Here is a 23,055-nt window from a genome sequence, read left to right as displayed (position 1 = left end):
AGACACACACACACACACACACATACACACACACACACACACAAACAGTTAAAATAAGATGTGGCGGAACAGGTTATGCTTCAGCGGAAGTAAAAAAGGCAGGGGTAGCAATTATGATTTCAGACAAAGCAAAAGCAAAAACATATCTAATTAAAAGAGATAATCAGGGAAACTATATTTTACTAAAAAGAACCATGGACAGTGAAGTAATATCATAAAATTTTATAGCAAGTTTCTCGACAAAAACCTCATTTCTCAAATATAGGGAACTGAGCCAAATTTATAAAAATAAGAACCATTTCTCAATTGTCAAATGGTCAAAGAATATGAACAATTTTCAGATGAAGAAATCAAAGCTATCTATAGTCATATGAAAAAGCTCTAAATCATTATTGATTAGATAAATGCAAATTAAAATGAATCCTATGCAAATTAAAATGACACCTATCAGAATGATAAATGTGGAGATGATGTGGGAATATATGTACACTAATGAACTGCTGGTAGAGTTATGAACCAGTCCAACCATTTTGGAGAACAATTTAAAGCCTTACCTGAAGGGTTATAATACTGTGCATACCCTTTGACCTAGCAAAACCACTACTAGGTCTATACCGCAAAGACATCAAAGAAAAAAAACCACTCATATGTACAAAAATAGCAGCTCTTTTTGTGGTGGCAAAGAATTAGAAATTGAGGTTATGGCCATCAATTGGGGAATGGCTGAATAAATTATACACAATTGTCCTGGAATACTAAGAGATTACGAAGGGGGTGATTTCAGAAAAAAAAAAATTAGCAAGACCTTTATGAACTGATTCAAAGTGAAGTGAGCAGAATTGGGAGATCATCGTACACAGGAACAGCAATAATGCAATGATGATCAATTGTAAAAGGCTGTTACCCTGATCAACACAATTTTCTAAGACAATTCCAAAGGACTCATGAGGAAAACTGTTGTACCCCTCCAGAGAAAGGACTGATGAACTCTGAGTGCAAATTAAAGTAAAATTTTTAATATTTCATTTTTCTTGCTTTTTTGCAACATAGTTAATATAGAAATATGTTTTGTATGATTTCATATGTGTAATTGATATATTACTTGGCTTCTCAGTGTGTGGGGAGGGTAGGGAGAGAATTCATAACTCAAAATTAAAAAAAACTTTAAAAAGTAAATAACAAATTAAAAAATATAATACCCCGACTCACCTCTGTATTGTTTCTCTTTCTAGCCTATTCAGTGTTCTTATAGGGACCCATGTCTCCCCAGTCAGGAAAGAAAAAAGACATAATAAATTCATTTACACATTTGTGTTTCCTAAGTAACTTAGAATAATAGTTTTAGAGTCAGAAAAGTCCTTAAAAATAATCAAACTCAATTTCCTCTTCTATTCATGAAATCCCTTAGACAATATTCCTGATTAGTGCTTATCCACCCTCCACTTAAAGTCCTACAGCAAAATACATTATGAGTAAGCCTGTTGGGCAGGTTGGATTAGTTAAAAAAAATTGTGTCGAGCCAAAATCAACTTTTCCCATTGGTCCTAGTTCTATTTTTTTTCTCCAAGCAGAGCAAATCAGCTCTCACTTTCATGTAGCAAATCTTCAAGCATTTGAAGACGGTCCTATTTTCTAATCCCTCTCCCAAATCTTCTCTATTTCAGGCTGAATATTCCCAATTACTTTCAGGAATTTGCATATGATATGGTTTCTATTCCTATCACCATGCTGTTCAACCTTCTCCAGACTTGTTCCAGTTAATCAGTTTCTCTTAAAATGGGGCATGTATATTTGTAATGTTGTTGGAACTGTAGACTGGTCCAGCATTATGGAGAAAAATTTGGAACTATGTCTCAAAATGCACTAAACTCTGCATAGATTCCACTATTAGGTATGTATCCCAAAGAGATCAAAGACAGAAGGAAAGGAACTAACCATACACAAGGATTTGCAGCAACACTTTTTGTGGTAGAAAAGAACTAGATATAAAGTGGGTGTCCATCAATTGGTAAATGGCTGAACAAATTATATATTTTATGAATGTACTAGAATATCATTGTGTTGTAAGAAGTGAGGAAAGGGATGAGCTGAGAGAAACCAAGGAAGGCTTATATGTGGAAATACAGAGTACAGTGAGTAGAATCAAGATAACAGCTTCTGCAATGACAATAATAATATAAAAGCAAACATCTTTGAAAAACTTAAAACCTTTTATCAATGCAGTGACTGATTAAGGATCCAGAAGATTATTGAAGAAACCTGCTTCCCACCACTTGGCAGAGAGGGGGTGGGCTAGAGATGCAGAGTGAGTTATACTTTTTGGACATGACCAACATGTGAATCTGTTTTGATTGACTATACTCATTTGTTACAAGGGATAGAGATACAAAAAGAAAAAATAAAGAGCCAATAAACCTTCATAAAGATAGAAAAGAATAGGAGGAATCTGAGAAGGGGACATTGACAAAGAGAATATTTTAGACAAGCAGGCCTTTGCTTATACAAAGTATTAGAGATATACATATGTGTGTATATATAATTTAAAAATCAAGCTACATGTAATAGAGATATATGGTTTCATATGTACTCTTTTTTTATTTTTGTTCTTGTTTGTATGTGGAAATGTTCATGGTTATTGATATTTGCACACTGATACAGTTTGCAAGCTTCTCTCTCTCTCTCTCTCTCTTACACACACACACACACACACACACACGTGTGTGTATGCACATACAATATTACACCATATTGTACAGAAGCTTAAAATAAATAGAAAATTTACCTCTAACCCCCCAAATCTTTGACTTCATCAATTTGGGTACACTGATGAAGTTTGCAAGCCTTATACACATACACACACTCACACACACACACATGCACATACACAATGGCACACACACAAGTGTACATACATAATATCACAATAGGTTGTACAAAAGAGGTTGGCTTACATGACTTTCAAAGTCCCTTCAGTCTCTAATATTCAATAATTCTACGATTAATATCAAAATAAATATAATGCTCCAGATATAGACAGTCCAGAATATACTATATCTATATCCATATGCTTTTTCTGGATAGTCAATTTCTATTAATGCAATAAAAGATCACATTAGATGTGTCAGTACTTGAATCACACTATTAGCTTTACTTGAGCTTATCTTTAAATAAAATTGAAGTAAACTAAACCCATGAGCTATTTTCAAGTTTCCTCTATCATGTATTTATACCACCTTCTGCAATGTTTTCCTTTCTTTTAATCTCAAAGAAAAGGAAGATAATGACTGTGTCAAATACATACATACATAGACACATATATACATATATGTATGTATCTATGTGTGTATATATATGTGTATATATATGTATATATATACATATATATATACATATATATATACACATACATATATTTCTAAAGGTCCAGAGATCTAACTAGTGGCGGGGTACAGGGTTTGACTACACAATTTTGAGTGTGTTTGGGAGTATTAGTTGGGGGCTTGCTTCCAGCTTTGAATCACTTCTTACAATTCTCTGTTTCCCCTCATGGAAGCTTGGTTTCTGATCCCCACCCTCATCCTCTTTGAGGTGAAAGCTGACTTCTCTCTGGGAGAGGTCACTTCCTCTTTCAGCATAATTACTTCCATAGTCACACTCTCCTCTGTGTCACTTTTATTATTTTTTCTCCTCCACCAAACCACAAATTTCCCTAGGTTTAAGAATTCCTAGTCAGGCTTTGCTAATGCTGAAATCTTAGGCACTTGGAAATTTTCAATATGTTTCATTAAAGTAGTCTTCCTGAAACTCTTGAAATCCTCAAATCCTACCCCATCAGTAGATACACTTCAGCTGTTCATAAGACTGAGTCTGCTCCCCAATCAGGGACCACTTTCTCTCCATTTGAATGGAAACTCAATGAATCACAAAATGTTAGAGATGTTAGAACAAGGAAAAATAGGCCACAATCAGTTGTAACTCTAGCATATAGAATGTTAGAGCTTCAAGGGATCATAGAACATGAAATGCTGAAGGTGATTTTATTGTTGAGGCTTAGATCATCTAATCAAGCAACAAATACTTATTAAGAACATGCCACGTCCCAGGTGCTGGAGATACAGTGACAAAGGGGAAAAGTTTTTTTTTTTATTCAAGGTTACAGAGTGGCAAAACTGGGACAGACCTAAATCTCAGTTGATGACTGCTAGTTCTGGGTTTTTCCCACCTTACAATGATGCCTCTCTAGCCTCCTCTCCCCTGGGCCTCCTCAGAAAAGGGCCATTATTCTCCAACTGAGCTTTAAAACTGAGGGAAAAAACATTTTAGCTTTTCATTTGAGGGTCCCCCCACCATATAACCCAGGCTGTGGTTGTGTTTCTTCTTCAAAATGTATAACCCAGGAAACTGCTTCCTGAGTTGGTTGCCAAGTTCTGGAATGCCCTCCAGTCATCCAGGGTTTTGGAATATTTTATTAACATGGAAAGATGACACGTGCTTGCTAATGATCCCCTAATATTTAATAAACACAGCCCAGGAGTTTTACAACCTGTTAGCTTGGAAGTGGCAGTAATTAACCAAAAATGATAAATAATTAAGGCCTAATTACGTGGTATCAGTCATTTCATTTTCCAATCTGGGCAGTAAGTGTGTTTGAACTACTGATCAGGGTTTGTTCTCTGCTTCTGTGCTATACTTGCAGGTGGGAGGGGGGAACGGAATTGAAGGGGTGGGGTGGGAGTAAGAGCCACATGTGGCTTTATGAAGAAGGCATGCAGAAAAATGGCCCATTAGCCCAGTAATTGCCCTGTTTTCTCCTCCATAGAGGATTCCCAAGGTGCTCATTGTGTGGCATGGATTTGGAAAGAGCGCAAATAGCCTCACGTGGGCTCTCTGACTTCAGTGAACCATAGAGAACAGGAGAGCAGTTGGCCCTAGGAAGCAGCAATCTGTGTGGTGGAGAGCCCAGTGTTCTAGTCCTGGCTTGTCCATTGACTAGTCATGGATCCTTGGGTAAGTAACTTTCTTTCTCTGGGCCTCAGTTTTCTAAATTGCAAAACGAGGTATGTGAATGTTTGTCAAGTTTACACAATTATCTCTTCCATATCACAACTTTCCCCATCTGAGTTTTGATATATCATAGGTCGGCATAAGGAATTAAATGGGAATTTTGGGGGACTTTTGCAGAAGCTGCAGATGACATATGAAGGTCAACAGACAACACAGAGCCTATCACCAAGTACCTAACCCAAATTTTACTAATGAGATCCTGTAAATGTCCCATAAAAGAAAAAGAAAAGAAATTCAGACTTCTTCTCTAGTACAAAGAGAGGGCTGAAAAGTTCCTACGAACATATTATGATATTAAATTTCTTCTAGTGCTAATATTTTATATAATGAAGCAGCTGGGTAACTTAGTGAATAAAGCCTTGGGCCTAAAGTTAAGAAACATGAATTCAGTTCTGGCCTCAGATACTTATGGCTGTGTGACTTTGGGCAAATCATTTTATCTCTGTTTGACTCAGTTTCCTCATCTATACAATACAGATAATAATAGCACCTATTTTCTGGTGTTGTTCTGAGGCTTAAATGAGATAATAATTGTAAAGTGCTTTGCAAAATGCCTGGTTCACAGTAAGCTATGAATGTTAGCATATATATACACAAATATATATGTGTATATATACATATATATGTATGTTTGTATTATTTATAACATTAGCTATTATCATCATCATCCTCAATATCATCACCATTATTACTCTATATAAAGAGAAAGCTAGGTGACTAAATGAATAGAATACTGGGCCCAGAGTCAGGAAGTCCTGAGTCCAAATCCAGCATTAGGACCTTGCTAGATGTATGACCCTAGGGAAGTCACTTAACTTCTGTTTGCCTCAATTTCCCCAACTGTAAATGGGGATAATAATAGTGCCTATCTCATGGTATTATCATAAGTAACAAAGGAGATATTTGTAAAGTGTTTAGCACAATTCCTGGCTCATAGTTGGCACTTAATAAATTTCCTTTTTCTTCCTTTCTCTATTGTGATGGCTCTTCGAGCTTGTAGCCCCATTGTATCCTCAGGACAGGGTGTCCCAGGAGGAAAAAGGACAAGCTTCTAATCCTAAAACTTCATCTCAAAAGAGGTCCTACAGGAGAAAGAGTAGGCTTTTAATTCCAGAACCTCATCTAAAAAGTAGTCATAGAGTCAGAGAACTTAGATCCAGAAGGAACTTTAGAGATCATCTCATCAAACTTTCATTTCATAGGTAAGAAAAATAATGCACAGAGTGGGGAAGCAACTGGGCTGAGGTCATACGTGTGATCATCCAGGGGCTAGGTAGTAATGTCCAAGTACTGCCTTATTTGTTTCAAGTACAGAATTCTGTACTATACCAAGGCTGCTTAAATCTTTAATGAATGTGGGACCTGGGCTGGGAAAGCAAACAGAAAAAGCTAACAGCCCATCTGTCCTCAGCTGGGATGAGAGAAGGTAAGTGAAGCCAGGGGCCGTTGCCAACCATTGTGTCTTTTCTTTGCCTTCCAAAAGAAAATGAGGGTTGGGTAAGGGTGTGTGTGTGTGTGTGTGTGTGTGTGTGTGTGTGTGTGTGTGTGCGTGTGTGTGTGTGTGTGTGTGTGTAAGTGTGTATGTGTGAAGATTGGAACCCAAAGATAAACCAGGCTGTAGGTATCCACAGTCCTGAATCTCTCCCTTCCCCAAAGGTACTGAATGGGAGAATGCAGACACATGACAGCAGACCTCCAGTGGCTGAGCCTTGGATTATCTCTGACCAGGGTCCTAAAGAAAACTTTCATCCTCTGAAGCCGTCTTTGGGATTGGAATGGATTTTGTACGTATTTCTAAAAGTAAGCAGCAGGTGTTGCTGAGTGCCTAGAAGGATTTGGGTTGGGTATGCAAGTAAATATTTGGCTTACCAGAAAGCTGTGAAAATATGCCAGACAGGTTTCCCGGAAGACGGGTCTCTTCTCTCTTCCAGCTCACCTGTTGGAACTACACACTGGTTTATCCCAGAAGGGAGGCTGAGGATCCCACCATGGTGCATATTTGGTTTGGTGGAGAAAACCACCAGATGGCAACCAGGAGACCTTGGCCGCTTCACTGATCTGATGTGTGACCTTGGATAAGTTGTATCTCTCTCTGTTGCAACATTTGTAAAGTGAGAATAATCCAACTTGTCATCTGTCTACCTCATGGGTAGCTAATTAATAACTCAGCCTGGCATAGAAAAAGAAAACTTACCCACCCACACCATGACTCTCTCTCCCAGTCACCCATCTGCCTTTACTTCTACTAGGGGAAATGGCTCTGACAGATGGCAGAAGAACTGAAGTACAAAGGGTGCTTTGCTTATTTTTAGCTTTTAAAAATTTTTTTAGGTAGATAAGGACCATTGAGTTGGACAGAGGTGGAAGTTCTAACTATTTTGTATACCTAGAAACACAGCAAGAAACAAACAGAGACAGAACAAGGAAAGTTCAAATGGGAATGGATCTAAGCCCTCAGACTATCAGAAGTGAGACAGTTAGAGCTGTAAAGAACCTTAAGAACATAAACTGTTGAGATATACAATGATAGAGGTGGAAGGGTCCATAGGATGCAATATGTTAGATAGAATTTAGACCTTTGGAAATGGAAGAAGCCTTTGTATATAGAATACTAGAACACAGATGCTTCATGCCTCTATTTTCTCCTCTATAAAATGGAGATGAAAATCCCTGACTGCCCTGTCGTTCTGACAAGACTTGTAAATATCATGTCAAATTACACATTGTTTTAAAAGCAATAAACTATTAAGCATTATGTTTGTGTGTGTGTGTGTATGTGTGTGTGTGTGTGATGTATGATTTTTATTCACTGATGGTCACAGATATGTGGGAATGGATTTGGGAAGGGAATTCTGATCCTACTTGTAACACCACTGATATTTTAAAAAAAGATCTTGGGTATTGAGAGGGCCAGCATATAGTCAGAGTCTCTAAGGTCATGTCCATAGGAATAGGGAATTCTGAGGTCATAAGGTCATAGAATCATAAGATTTAGAGCTGGAAAGGACCTTAGAAATAATCAAGCATTTTATAGCTCAGAAAACTGAGGCACAAAGAGGTCCTGAATAGTGAGGGGCTGCTTAGCTCCCTTCTAGCTCTGAGAGTTGATTTTTCTGGTTCCCATCCAGGTCTGCCAACTCTAAAGTCATACCTTTAGAGACTGAAGTTTACTATCATTTTTTCCTCTTAAAAGTGAGTATGGCTTCAAATTCACTGGAAAGCTCAGACTGAGATCAAAATCCATGAAGCACTGGGGTTATCAGGAAGAAGCTACTGTTTTCCTTTTGTCATTATGCTGATACATTTTTGCCTTTGGTGGTTTGAAAAGTTATAATTAATGTTCAGCAGGATTTTTCAGGAAAGAGTGTGATTTTTTAAATTAAAAAATAAAATATAAATGTCCCCAACCAGCTTCAAAAAAAATGCCCCAAGTCAAATTCTCCTCATGGATAACAATAACAGCTCCCATTTCTATAACACTTCATAGTTGACAGTGCATTTTCTGTTCTCTGTAAAGATGGTAGTACAAGTGATATTATCCTTATTTTATAAAATTTACAAAATTGGGGATTAGACTAACTTTGAAAGTCAGCATGGTATGGTTTCACTGGACTTGGAAGAAAGAAGACCTGAATTCAAGTCCTACCTCTGGCATTTTCTAGTTGTGTGACACTAGGTAAATCATTTATCATCCTTAATCTTTAAATTCCTTATCTATGAATAAGGGGTTTTGCTCAACAGTTTCTAAGGTCCCTTCCAGCATTAAATCTATGATTCCATGTCTTGACCAAGGTCATATAGCTAATAAATGTTAAGATCCAGGATTCCAAATTAAGTATTCATTTAGCTGTATCAATGAATTTTTCTCTAAATATGATGTGTGTGTGTGTGAAGATAAAATATAAGGGTTGATCCATTTGCATGGGGATGTGTATATACATAGATATACACATATATATGTTTGGTCATATATACATATAAGTAAGTATATATGTATGAATGTATGAATATACATACATATATGCACATGCATATATATGTGTATATATATTACATATATATTGTCAAATCAAAGATACAGAATTCAGTTCTTGCCAAAAAAGAACTTAAGAACATAGAATCCTAAACCACAGATTAATAGAATTCTAACTTTGGAAGAGATCTTAGAATTTAGAAAGTCAGAGCAGGATGGAACTTCAGAACACGGAATGAATAATCTTAGGATTGTAGGGTAGCTAAGAGGTCATCTAGCCACATTTCCCACGAAATACAGGAATGTCTTCCAAAATATCCTTGATAAATGGGCTTCTGGTCTATACCTGAACCTTTCCAGGGATCAGAATCTCTCCACTGCCTCAAATAAGCAGCACCAAAATGAACAGCTCTGACTGTGAGAAAGTTTTCTTACATTGAGCTGATAAGGGAAGTTGTGTTATGAACACACCAAGAAGAAAGAAACATGTCATATCCTTCAGCAATCATCTCTGAAGCAGGCCCAAGGGTTCCTTTCCCCTCTGGAGGAATTGTTTAGTCCTCTTTCCATTCACTGCACCAACTCGATTGTTTTAACTTCTCCATGCACCCTCTGTATACATTCCTCCAGCTCTATATACCTTGATGCTGGAACATTAAATATTTATCGCAAGATTCATTATTTGTCCATTAAATATTTATCAGCACATGAGGCCGAATCAAATGATGTGTATTTCCTTTCTCAGGAATGGCCTGATAATTAAATCTAAAATCTATGGGTTACTAGGCAGCTGTGAATTTTTTTTCTCCCATCCACCTCTCCAGAAGTGGGACTGTCCTTCACATAGTCTTCTTTCCAACTGCCCTAGTGACCAGTGTTCTGGAGATTAACCCTGCCATCTATAAATTTGTTCATTTATAATGCTCCTGGAGAGGGCCAATTGCTTTGTCTCACACACAGGGAGCCAGAACTACAGATGGGTAGCCTGAAATGCAATCACAGGTGTTGTTGGGAGATGGCTGTTTGTGATCTGTCTCTTTAAGTGAAACTTACAGGCTGAGATGTAAAAGCTTTGCTATGGTATGAGAGAAAGGAGCTGGTAGGATATTTCAGTCAACCCTTTCTCAAAGGCAAAAAAACCACACACATCAAACAGGCAAGACAGTGACTTTCTTGTGATTGGGTCATCAGATGAGGGAGAATTGAGATCCCTCCCGATAGTATTATACAGGGGTTACATGTAGAATCTTGGGTAGAATCCCTGGGTGCAGTTTCCTTTGCTCAGCATTCATTAGTGTGTGTGTGTGTGTGTGTGTGTGTATGTGTGTGTAAAATTGTCATATTCCCTCTCCTTCCTCAACTGTATCCCTCTGTCTGACTTTATAACCCACTAATTCCGTGAAGCCTTTCTAGATGACAAAAGAAGTGATACTTAGAATCATGGAATTGTAGAATCCCAGAATTAGAATCTCCACAGTGACATAATCTGAAATAGCTAGGTGCTGCAGTGTGTAGTGTTGGACTCGGAGTTAGGAAGACCTAAGTTCATAAAGGTGTGTGACCCTGGGCAAGTCACATAACCCCTATTTGCCTCAGTTTCCTTATCTGTAAAATATCTAGAGAAGTAAATGGAAAACCGTGCCAGTGTATTTGCCAAGAAAACCCCAAATAGGGTCACAGAGAGTGAGAAATGGCTGAACAACAACATTACTGAATAAGAAATCTGTCTAAAGCATGTGATCCTAGATTTCAAGCAGAGAAATATCTTAGAAGCATTCTCTATGAAATTTAAATGGCTTGCTCACAGTCATGTAAGAAATAAGTAACAGTGGGAATATTTGAACCCAGATCCTTTGATTTCTAAACCAGTGCTTTTCCCACCATAGCAGAGGCAGAACAAAGTAACCATTTCTTGCTAGTGATCATTCAGTCTCTACTTCAAAACCTCCCGTGAGAGAAAACAGACTCTCCCCTAAGTTAATCAGTTCTACTTTTTCACATTCCTTATTCTTGGGCATTTTTCTTAATATTGAAGTGGAAGAGGAGGCAGAGCCAATATGGTGGAGTAAAGGCAGAGATTCACTTGAGCTCTCTCCCAAAATTCTGGAAATACCTTTAAATAACGACTCTAAACAAATTCTAAAGTGGCAGAACCTACAAATAGATGGACTGAAAAAATTTTCCATCCCAAGACAAATAAAAGGAATGGCAGGAAAGGTCTGTTGCACCAGGGTGAGAGGAGAATACAGTCCAGTACAGGCTGTACCAGTGCAGAGACGGCCCCAGAAAACCAGGCATAGCTTCAGGGTGACTGAATCAGTGGTACAGCAGCAGTTTCCAGATCTCTCAGCCCACAGATGCCAAAGGCAACTTAGAAGGTCAGCAGGAAGGGTCTGTCTTACCTGGATGAGAGTGTAGCATACAGTGAAAACTGTAGCAGCATAGCCCCACCTCTAACAAACTAGGAACAGGCCTTGGGAGCCATTAAATCAGCAGTGGCAGCAGCTGTTTCTGGAGCTCTCTGAAGACAGTGAAGGGTTCTAACAACTGGTAAGAAGGAGATTACAGGGTTCTTTTTGCTAGCACTGAGGCGCAACTCTGTTGCTTTGCCAATAGTTGGATCCAGGTCACAGGCTGGGGTGGCAGTCCCAGGGTAGGGAAAACACTAACACACCAGAGATTGTGGCCACAGTGGAGTGGGATGCTCCTCACAGTTCCAGGGCAGAAAAAAGTGCTGGTGGTCTCTCACAGACCAGAGCACAGGCCAGGAGAGGAGTAAACACCTCTCCTTAGATCTTACCACCTTGGAAGTTGAAAACTTACAGGTTGCTAGGAGTATCTCTGTAAACCGCTGCACAAAACCCCTGAAGCTTGGAACAAGGTACCCTCCACTGTGGGAGCAGAGGGAAAATGAGGAAACAAGAGAAACAAATTCTGACAATAGTCACTATGGTGAGAAGGAAGATCAAATATACACTCAGAAGAAAACAAAGTCAAAGTTCTAACATCCAAAGCCTCCAAGAAAAATATGAATTGATCTCAGACCACAGAAGAGCATTCCTACATGGGAAGATGATACTTATAACTCATAAGAACTTTCTCATTATTTGGGCAGTTAGAAGAATTATATAAGTGCAGAGCTTACAGGTGTGAATTGAATTTGAAGGGATGATATCTAAAAAATAAAATTAAGGATTGAGATAGGAATATAATGAGAGACAGGGAAAAGGAAAGGTAGAGTGGATTAAATCATCTCACATAAAAGAGGCAAGAAAATGCTTTTACAGTGGAGGGGAAGAAGGGGGAGAAGAGGGGTAGTGAGTGAACTTTCCTCTCACCAGAAGTGGCTCAAAGAGAAAATAACATACATACTCAATTGGGTATAGAAATCTATCTTATCCTACAAAAAAGGAGTTGGAAGAGGATAAGAAAAGGAGGGTGGTAGAAAAGAGGACAGATTGGGGGACATAAAACACTTCTGTGGAGAGACAGAGCGAAAGGAGAAAGTTAATAGAATAAATGGGGGGATAAGATGGAGCAAAAGACAGTTAGCAACAGTAACTATAAAAAAGATTTTGAAGGAAGTCTTTTTAATAAAGGCCTCATTTCTCAAACTGAGTCAAATTTATAAAATAATGAGAGCCATTTCCAATTGATAAAGGACTAAACAATGTGAGCAGTTTTTAGATAAAGTAATCCAAGCTATCTATAGCCACATGAAAGAAATGCTTTAACTCACTGTTGACTGGAGAAATGCAAATTAAAACAATTCTGAGCTACTACCTTAAACCTATTAGATTAGCTAATAGGACAGAAAAATAAAATGACAAATGTCAGAAGGGATTTGGGAAAGATGAGACATTAGTACATTGTTGGAGTTGCGAACTGATTCAACCATTCTGTAGAGCAATTTGGAATTATGCCAAAAGGGCTATAAAACCATGCATACCCTTTGACCTAGCAATGCCACTATTAGGTTTGTATCCCAAAAAAAGATAAAAAAAACCAAAAAGGAAAAGGACTTATATGTACAAAAATATTTATAGCAACTCTTTTCTCATGGCAAAGAATTACAAATTGAGTGGTTGCCCAAATTGTGGTATGTGGTTATGATGGTATACTATTGTGTTTTAAAAAGTGATGAGCAGGATACTCTCAGAGAACCCTGGAAAGACTTACATGAGCTGATGCAAGTTGAAATGTACTGTGTACAAAGTAGGATGATTAGCTGTGAATGACTGAGCTATTTCCAGCAATACAATGATCTAAGACAGCTCTGAAGAATTTATGATGAAAAATGCTATCCATCCACAAGGAAAGGACTGATGGTGTTTAATACAGATTGAAGCATACTTTATTTGCTTTTTTTTATTTTTTCTTGACGGTTTTTTAGTCTCTGTTTTCTTTTTCTTTTACAACATGACTGTTATGGAAATGTTTTGCATGACTGCACATGTATGAGCTATATAAAATTGCTTGCCTTCTCAATATGGGGTGGGAGGAAGGGAAAGAATTTGGAACTCAAAATTTAAAAAATGAATGTTAATAAACATTGCTTTTACCTTAACTGGAGTAAAAGAAAAAAATCACAAAGAAATAAATTCAATAACATTGAAAAAAAGATAATGAAGTGCAAGTTGCCTCTTTGCAACTTCCTTTTAGTTCTGCCCTTTGGGGATAAGCAAAATGAAAATAATACTTCCTCCACATTATAGTCCTCCAAGTATTTGAAGGCTGTTATGATATCTCCTCTAAATCCTTTGTTCTTCAGGATAAACAACCATGATACTTCACCTGATCTTTTAAGGCATGGTCTCCAGTCCTTTCACCATCTTGGTCATCCTCTCCTTCAAATCTTCCAGCTAGTTAATGTTATTTCTAGAACATGGTGTCTATAACTTAGTGCAACATTCCAGATATAGGCTGACCAGATTGGAATGCAGGAAAATAAAAAGCTCCCTCAACCTGGACTATAAACCTCATTTCATAGCAATTGTATGCATCATAGGATATTTATTTCTATCTTGGCTGCAATCTTGAAATTCAAATCTATTAAAAAACAGTATTCTTATTCATGAGCTTGGTAACACTTTCAACATCTTGTAAATATACACTTTTAACCTAAAATTATCCAAGACCACATGTATCCCACTAGTTTTTTTTAAATTTTATCAAAGTCATTTCAATGTTATGGCCTCTGTAGGTCTTTTCTGGATACTGACTTTGTCATCCAGTGGATTAGCCATCCCCTTTAGCTTTATGCCATTGACATTTTTGATAAGCTTGTCAGTTATACCTGTATCCAAGTTGTTGATAGGTGTTGAACAGCATAAGGTCAGGGATAGATCTTTGGAAAACTCTGCTAAATCCCTCCTTTCAAGCTGGCATTGAACCGTTAAAGACAACTACTTGAGTCTGATCACTCAACCAGAACTGAATCCACCTAACTGATCCACCATCTAGCCTACATATCTCCATATTACCCACAAGGATATCACAAGACATTTGATCAAAAGCTGTGTTGCAATCCAGATGTACTGTGCCTCTATTGTTCCCTATCCTACTAGTCTAGAAAAGCACTGTCAAAAGAGGAAATAAGATTAACCCGATATGGTCTGTTTTTAAAGCAGTCATCCTTGCTCCTAGTGATCATCATATCCCTTCATAAATGCTGACAAACTACCCCTGAAGTAACATATTGTAAAAAGGCAAGCTTCTTGACAGAGTTTCAGACTCCAATCTCCTTACTTTTCTAAATATTGGAGGTGGGGCTGGGGGAGGATTTCCAGACTCTGATCTTGTAGTATCTTTTCAATTGAATATGATTTCTTCAGTGATCATTGACAGCAATTCATCATTCACACATTGTAACTCTTTTAGTATCCTAGAAAGTATCTTTAGGTGACGCAATATTGCAGCTGTTCACTGGAACTTTAATTAAGACAGGTGGGTCATCTCTACATCTTTTTACCTTGGAATTTAAAACCCCACTTAACCATTTTATCTTTCAAGTCCAAAAAAACCCAGTGTCCTTGGTGGACAAAGCAGAATCAGAATAAAATTTGGGTACTTGTGTCTTCTCTTATCGTGGTACTTTGAGCCCTATATTGTAGTCTTATGTTTTCTTTAATCTTCCAATTATGCCCAATGTAATTTGAGAAAGTCCTTTTTATTTGTCCTTAATATGTATTACCAGTCTCAGCTCTTTCTGAATCTTAGTTCTTTAAATACAATTATTATATGCCCATGCTACTTTTGTGTATTCATCCTCTATTATATGTCCTTGTTTCTATTATATGTCTCTAAAAAAATCTGAGTTCATTAATAAGCAATTCGTGCATCCACATAGGTATCTTTAACTATCTCTCTCCTTTTGTTTTTCCTCATCAGAAGTATTTCCATTTGATCCTTCAGGATTTCATTTTTGAGAACTTCCCATCCCCCTTAGGCCATCTTCCCCTACCCCCAATGATTGTAGGCTGTGGGATCCTACCTAATCTCTTTGATGTTAGCTTTTCAAAAATCCAAGATACATGTCAGAGCCTACGTTCTGCTTTCTTCACAATCACAAAATGTAAGCTAGACTGATCAATTACCTGCTATGTTCCTATAATTTCTATTTAAGCCACAGTTTAGTTCCTCCTTGTTAGTGAAGATCAGATCTGGAATAAGAGAACAGCACTTACTGTCCTCCCTCAATCTTTTGAAAAATGAAATGAGAAAGAGATAGACACATACATGGAGAGAGAGAGAGAGACAGAGAGAGAGAGAGAGAAAGAGAGAGAGAGAGAGAGAGAGAGAGACAGAGAGAGAGAGACAGAGAGAGAGAGAGAGAGAGAGAGAGAGAGAGAGAGAGAGAGAGAGAGAGAGAATGAGAGACAGAGAGAGAGAGAGAGCAACAGAGACAGAGAACTCTGCCATATGTCTGATACATAAAGTCCCCATCATCTCTGCAATTTCTTTCCTGAATGTTGGGTTTGTTATGTTTCCTGGGCTCCTCATCTATTCCATATTCTTTCTTGGTGGTCTATATTATCCTTCCACAACAATATGATGCCTGTTTCTCCCTGCGATGATCGTCATTCCATGTTCCCTATTGTGTTCTCACTCTTCAATTACTGGCTTTCTTTCTGTTGTGGGACCATCATCCTAATCATCCCTTTCCTTACATTCTATCCTATGGCTTCATGCAAGTTAGGTGATTTTATTTTCCATAAAAGGATTTTAAAGCACTCTTGAGACTTAAGTGGTTCATAGGACTAAAGACTCAGACTATATAATATCACCTTTTTATCACTTGAGTAGAAAACAGTCATAAGTAGCTTCAGGTGCTCTGTGAGGCTTGGCTGGTAGATCACCAAGGACAACTCAACCTTAAAAGACCTTTGTTCAATGGAATCAACTCATGGTGCCATTTATGCGTAACTTTGTTGAATACCACTCCCTAGCTATTACTAAGTATATCTCATTTTGTTAAACTATTAAACAACATACAAATATCTCATTTCATTCCAATATTTTACTTAAACCACCAAGGATACTTTTGTGGTTCACTTGTTTCAGTTGTGTTTGATTTTTTGTGACCCCATTTGGGGTTTTCGTGGCAAAGATCCTGGAGTGAATAGTCATCTCCTTCCCAAACTCATTTTTCTTATAGATGAGGAACTGAGGCAGACAGGATTAAGTGACTTTCCCAGGGTCACACAGCTAGTAAGTATCTGAGACTCAATTTAAACTCAAGAGGATAAGTCTTCCTGACTTCACACCTGGCACTCGATCCATTGTACCACCTAGCAGTTACCTTCCATGAGTATATCTTCTTTATAGGACCATAGGTTATAGACTTATATGAGTTCCTGGGGTGAAGGTGGGATTTGACTGGAATGTTGGAAACTAACTCTTAGCAACCCTCCAATTTATTTTTTCTTTCTGGGGGGAATTTAAGCCTTTATGGTAGTAACATTAGTCTACAGATATACTTGTGTCCCTGTGGTATACATGGAACTCATAATATCAGCAGGTTGACTGTTAACTAATTCCAAGTTTCTTTCCTTTCTTGTGGGAGTCTAAGCCTTTAGAATAGTACCACTAGGCTATAGGTATGCATGAGTTATTAGAGAAGACTCAATAGAATTTAGAGAAGATGTTTCTCTAGGAACCCCTAGTATGTTTTTCCCCAAGGCAAATTCAAACCAAACAGGATGGAGCGCTACACAATTCCTTGTGGGGAAGATGGGACTGGGACTCACCCAAGAGTGAAATGTATCAAATTGATTATTTCTAGGCTACTATAAGCCATTGGTATAGCTTTCATTATGCCTTGAGGTAAATAAAGGCTGCCCAAAAGGGAATGTGAAAAATTAATTTGAATATCTCATGAGATCTAGAAATCCCTCTATCTAGATCTTTTGGATGCTTATACACATATTTTAATCTAAGGCTCAAAGAATAAACTATAAGGGATGGGAAACAAGATGAGAAGATTTTGTTTGTGTCAGATCTGCAAGATTAAGCTTACTTTGTACAATCCCAAGACTTGAAGAGCTAAACCACAAAATACATACTCCACCTTTATTTTTTTAAGTTTTCTTTGCTAAGAAGAATGATCTTTTCATGGAAAGAACAGAACAGAAATATGAATTTGGGAGTTGAAGCCCAATGTAGGAGAGGAGATAAAGGAGCATCCTTAATAAATGTTCTTAATGAATTTAAATCATAAGGCCCAGTTCTTTTGTGAACTACATTCCAAGATACTACAAGAACTGGCAAGATTACTGAGTCACCGTATGTAATCTTTGATAGACCATGGAGAATATGAGAGGTGCCACAGGACTAGAAAAGGGCAAATATTGTTCCATTAAAAAAATAAGAGTAGATCCTTTATTCTAAATGCCAGAGAGCTTGTCTTTAATTCTTGGCAAAATTCTAGAATGTATTTTCAAGGGATATTAGTGAAAATCTGAAAAAGGATACAGTGATCCTCCGAAGCCAGCAAGGATTCTTAACAAACAAGTTGTGCCATAATACCTTATTAACCTAAAAAAACCCACAGCATTATTAACTTTGTAGATTGGTAAAATGCTTCAAATATAATTTTAAAAGATTTCAGCCCAGCATTCTGAAAAATAATTATTTTATGCTATCCTTTTCAATATGTGAATGATAGGCAGATTCAAAATTTGTTGAATAACTGGAATGAAATAATCCTCAGCACAGCCTTTATGTCAATTGATAAGGAAGTCTCTGACTATCTGTGATTATCCCTGTGATTTTTAACACTAACTTGAATCAGGTATAGATGGCATGATTAACAGATTTGCAGATGACATATAACAAGAAGGGATAGTTAATATGCTGGAAATGACAGAGCTGCAATCCAAACAAATTACAAGCCAAAACACTGAAACAAATGTTATTGGATAAAATATCACAAAGTGAATGAAAAGTCTCCCAATTTCTTTCAAAAAGTCACTTTTATAAGTACAGAATGGGGAGGCATAGTTAAATTGTTCATTTGAAAACCATCTCTGGCTTTTAGATGATTATAAACTTATTGTTAACCAGCATTTCTATTTGACAACCACAATAGGACTTTAATAAGCTGCTTAAATATACAGATTGGTACAATCAGGATAGCCACCACTTTGTTCATCCATTCATAAATCCAGGCATTCATTCATTCCAAAAACTTTCGTTCAATAGACATTTGCTCATGTGCTATTGAACAATGCTTGAAGAAACCACAAAATTACATTGACTATATTATCTACAAATTCATGTTATTCAATCTCATTTGAGCCCTCACCACAGCAAGGCAATCATTTTACTCTTTCTTAGTTATCACCACACAGTGACTGTTCAAAACACCTTCTTCTTTCATAAAGTCTTCCATTCCACCATTATCCAACACACTTAATTTGTCCGAAGCCCTTGTCCCATGCTTTCCTAAGAAATAAGAAGCCATTTATGAATTGCTTTTTCTCTATTCCATAACTGAAAAACCTTGTAATCTCTCACTCTCTCCCTCCTTGTACTAGTCTTTGATGAAAAGCCTCACCCAAAGTCAACCAATCTCCTCGGATCTTTGAGTCTATTCTCACCCATCGTTTCAGACATCTTGCCAGCAATTGTTACAATGAATACCCAAGCCCCTGTAATTTTCAATGTATTGCCTGACTTTTCCCTTGCTGCCAACAAACATCTTCAAGTTTCCCTTCCTCATCCTCATAAAACCTTCCTTAGGATGTCTATGCCAACGCTTTAAGCTATAGACTTATATATTGACTCCCATTGCTTCAACTCCCTTTCATCTCATTAATTTCTTAACCTCTCATAATCTGTCTTCCAACTTAATTACTCCACTGAGACTGTCCCTCCAAGGTTATCAAAGATCTCTAAAATTTCCAAGTATTTTTTTCAGTACTCATTCTCAATGTTTCTTCAACATTTAACACCGTTGAACACCTTGTCTTAGATATTCCTCTTAGCTGGGATTTGGTGACACCTTTCTACTGTTATTGTCTGACCTGTCTTGCTGAATCTTCTCACTTTCCTTTATGAGTCATTACCTGTTTCTTCTTTCTTTTTGTAGTGTATCCTTGACTGTTCTCACTTGTCTCTAAATATTCTTTTGGTAATCTCATCAGATACTCTCTCCAGCTGATGAAATTTCACAGGGCCTAACCTGCTGGGCATCCTCTTCCACCCCTGTTTTCAGCCACACATAACTTGCCTGATTCCCTAAGGCAACTCCTCCAGACCATACCTCTAGAAGTATGGTAACCTAATTCAACAGTCTACCTCCTATATTGCCTCCTCCACTCAGCTGCAAAAGTGATAGTCTTAAAATCCACATACATTCATAAATGTCCAGTGGCTCCCATCTCCATGAGGGTAAAATACAAATTTCTCCCTTTGACATCTAAAGACTTTCACAAACAAATTTCCATCTGTCTTTTGATGAGTTCATCTCTGATGAACTAATATATATCAGCCAAACTGACTTACTTATCATTCCTCTTTGTTCATCTCTTTACATTGGATGCCCTCTCCCCCATGCCTGAAATGTGCCTTCTCCTCATCTCTTCCTCTTAGAACTTCTAATTCCCTATAAGGCTTAGCTCACATACAACTTTGTTCAAGAGGTGTTTCTTGATTTTCCAAATTGTTAGTGCCAACCTAGCCACTGGAAATCACTTTGTATTTATTTTGTATATGTCTATTACCTTCTTTATAAATATGTTGTATTACAGTTCTAGTTCACATTATTGTTATAAATAACAGTCCATTTCCTTGTAGCTCTGAAAACAAAAATGTCATGTACCTTCAGCATAAGAGTATATCCATACTGAAAAAAAAAATAAAAATAGTATTATCACTCTTCATGGGACAGGAAACAATTATTCTTAATAGGAAGTTTTCAGAAGTTAGCACCTAAGGCTTGTGGGCTGAATTCCATTCATTGCCTGTTTTTGTACAGTCCATCAGCTTAAAATGTTTTTTTACATTTGTGAATAAAGTTTTGTTGTATTTGAAAAATGTAAAAAAAAAAACCTAACAAAGAACAAAGGAAAAAATATGTTGTATTATTCAAGCAAAATATAAGATTCTTGAGGGGAGGGGCAATTTGCATTTTGAATTTGTATTTCTAGTGTCTATTGCCTATGGAAAAAAATGATTGATCTTTGTTGAATGAATGAATGAATGAATTCATCTCATATCAGTCTGTCAATCAACAATTGTTAGGTATTTATTACATGCCAGGCACTGTGCAAAGCACTTTGTATAAAAGAAAGGCAAAAACATGACTCCTGCTCTCAAGGAGTTCATATTCTAAAGGGAGAAAAAAAACATGCAAATAACTGTGCATTCAAATTATATACGGCGTAAATGGATGATAATCTTCTTGAGTGGGGGAGGACAAAAAGAAAATATTCCTGCAGGAGATGATTTTGGAGCTGAGTCCTGCAGAGATTCGGAGAGGGTAGAAGTAGTAAGTGAGTAGGAAAACCAAATAGTGAGGGACAACTTGTAAAAATATTGGGAAATGGAGTTTTGCACTGAATCAATTATCTAGCAGTGTATCTGGATCATAGCATAAATGGAGGAGAGCAAATTGCAAGACTAGTGGTAGAAATGGCCCAGGATGTGAAGGGTTTTAAATGATGGAGACAGGATTTCATGTTTGATGCTGCAGGTAACAGGGAGTTACTGAAGTTTGTTGAATAAAGAAATAACACATAAGCACTGATTGAGGGAATTCAGGACACTTAGACAGTAGAATAGAAGATTAATTTGGGGAATGATAGCTGTCTTCAAGTATTTGTAGGGTTGTTATATGGAAATGAAATTAGATTTGTTCTACTTGGCCACCAAGAGCAGAATTGGGAGCAATGGATATAGTTTGCAGAGTGGCAGATTTTGGAAAGAAAAAAAAAAAATTAGATCTATTCAAATGTGAAATAGGCTGCCTTGGAAGATAAGGGTGACCACCTTATCTGAGATCTTCAAATAAAGCTTGGACACTTATTTGTCATTTGTCATGTCAAATGGGATTTTTGATCATGGATATACTGGAAAAAACTATTCCTAAAATGCTTTTTACCCTGAGAGTTTGTGTCTCTGTGAAGGCTGCTATCATCAGAACAAATATAATCAGTCTCCAAGAGGAGATGGTAACATCATATCAGTTCAGCTCCACCCAAAACATAGAGATGTAGGCAGGAATGAAATTGCTTTCTACACTGTGCCAAAGAAAAAGAAATAAAAACAAAATCCCAGGGCTCCACCCCATTCTTTGTGCTCTTATTTTAAAACCAGTTTAAGTCACATGAGTATTGATTAGTAGGTTAAGAGCTTTATGGCTCTTCCAATTATCAATCAACCCTCTGAAAATGGAGGTAGTACCTACCTCCTGAGAGAGGAGTGATATATTAAAGGTACAGAATAATACATGCATTTAAGGACATGGCAAATGTACGGATTTTTTTTTTCTTGACTGTTTATTTTTATAAGGATTTTTGTTTGTTTAGGCCAGTGAGATGAGTAGAAGATGAGACTTAGTGATAGGGTTGCCCTCAAAAAAAGGAGAAAAGAAAGAAAAGATCATTAAATTATTCAAAAAAATGTACAGAAGAGAACAGAGGAAGTTAAAGAATTTTTCAAGACAGCTTTCAAAGTAGTATATTGAATTTATTTTATATATACATATACATAATACACATATGATATACATACAGTTTATATATATATACACATATATACACACATACACGTGCACATGCACATACATATATATGTATATAAAATTTTATTTTTCCCCAGTTACATGTCAAGAAAATTTTTAGCATTCACTTTTACAAGATTGTGAGGTCCAAATTTTTCTCCCTCTCTGCCTTCCCTCTTCTGTAAATGGTAGGCAATTTGATATAGTTTACACATGTGCTATCATGTAAAAATATTTCCATATTAATAATAGTTATGAGAGAAGAAACAGGTCAAAAAGAGACCAAAAACATGAGAAAGAACAAAGTGGAAAAAATATACTTCAATTTGCATTCATAATCCATCAGTCCTTTATCTAGGTATGGACAGCATTTTCCTTGGTGAGTGTATTTTTGTACGTCTTGGATCATTGTGTGGCTGCGAAGATCTGAATCATTCAGTTGATCATCAGACAATGTTGCTGATATTATGTACAAAGTTTTCCTGGTTCTGCTCAGTTCATTTTGCACCAGTTTGTAAAAATCTTTCCAGTCTTTTTCTTGAAATCTGCCTTTCATCATTTCTTATTGAACAATAGTGTCCTGTTACATTCATTCACCACTGCTTATTCAGCCATTCCCCAATTGTTGGGCATCCCCTCAATTTCTAACATTTTGCCACTACAAAAAGAACTACTACAAATATTTTTACACCTGTAGGTCTTTTTCTCCTTTTTATTATTTCTTTGGGGTACAGACCTAGCAGTGATACTGCTCGATTAAAGGGTATGCACAGTTTGGTTGTCATTCGGGCAT

This window comes from Trichosurus vulpecula, chromosome 3, assembly GCF_011100635.1.
Source record: "Trichosurus vulpecula isolate mTriVul1 chromosome 3, mTriVul1.pri, whole genome shotgun sequence".
Taxonomy (NCBI): Eukaryota; Metazoa; Chordata; class Mammalia; order Diprotodontia; family Phalangeridae; genus Trichosurus; species Trichosurus vulpecula.
The sequence above is the reverse complement of the archived record's forward strand: the minus strand, read 5'-3'. Positions refer to the sequence as shown.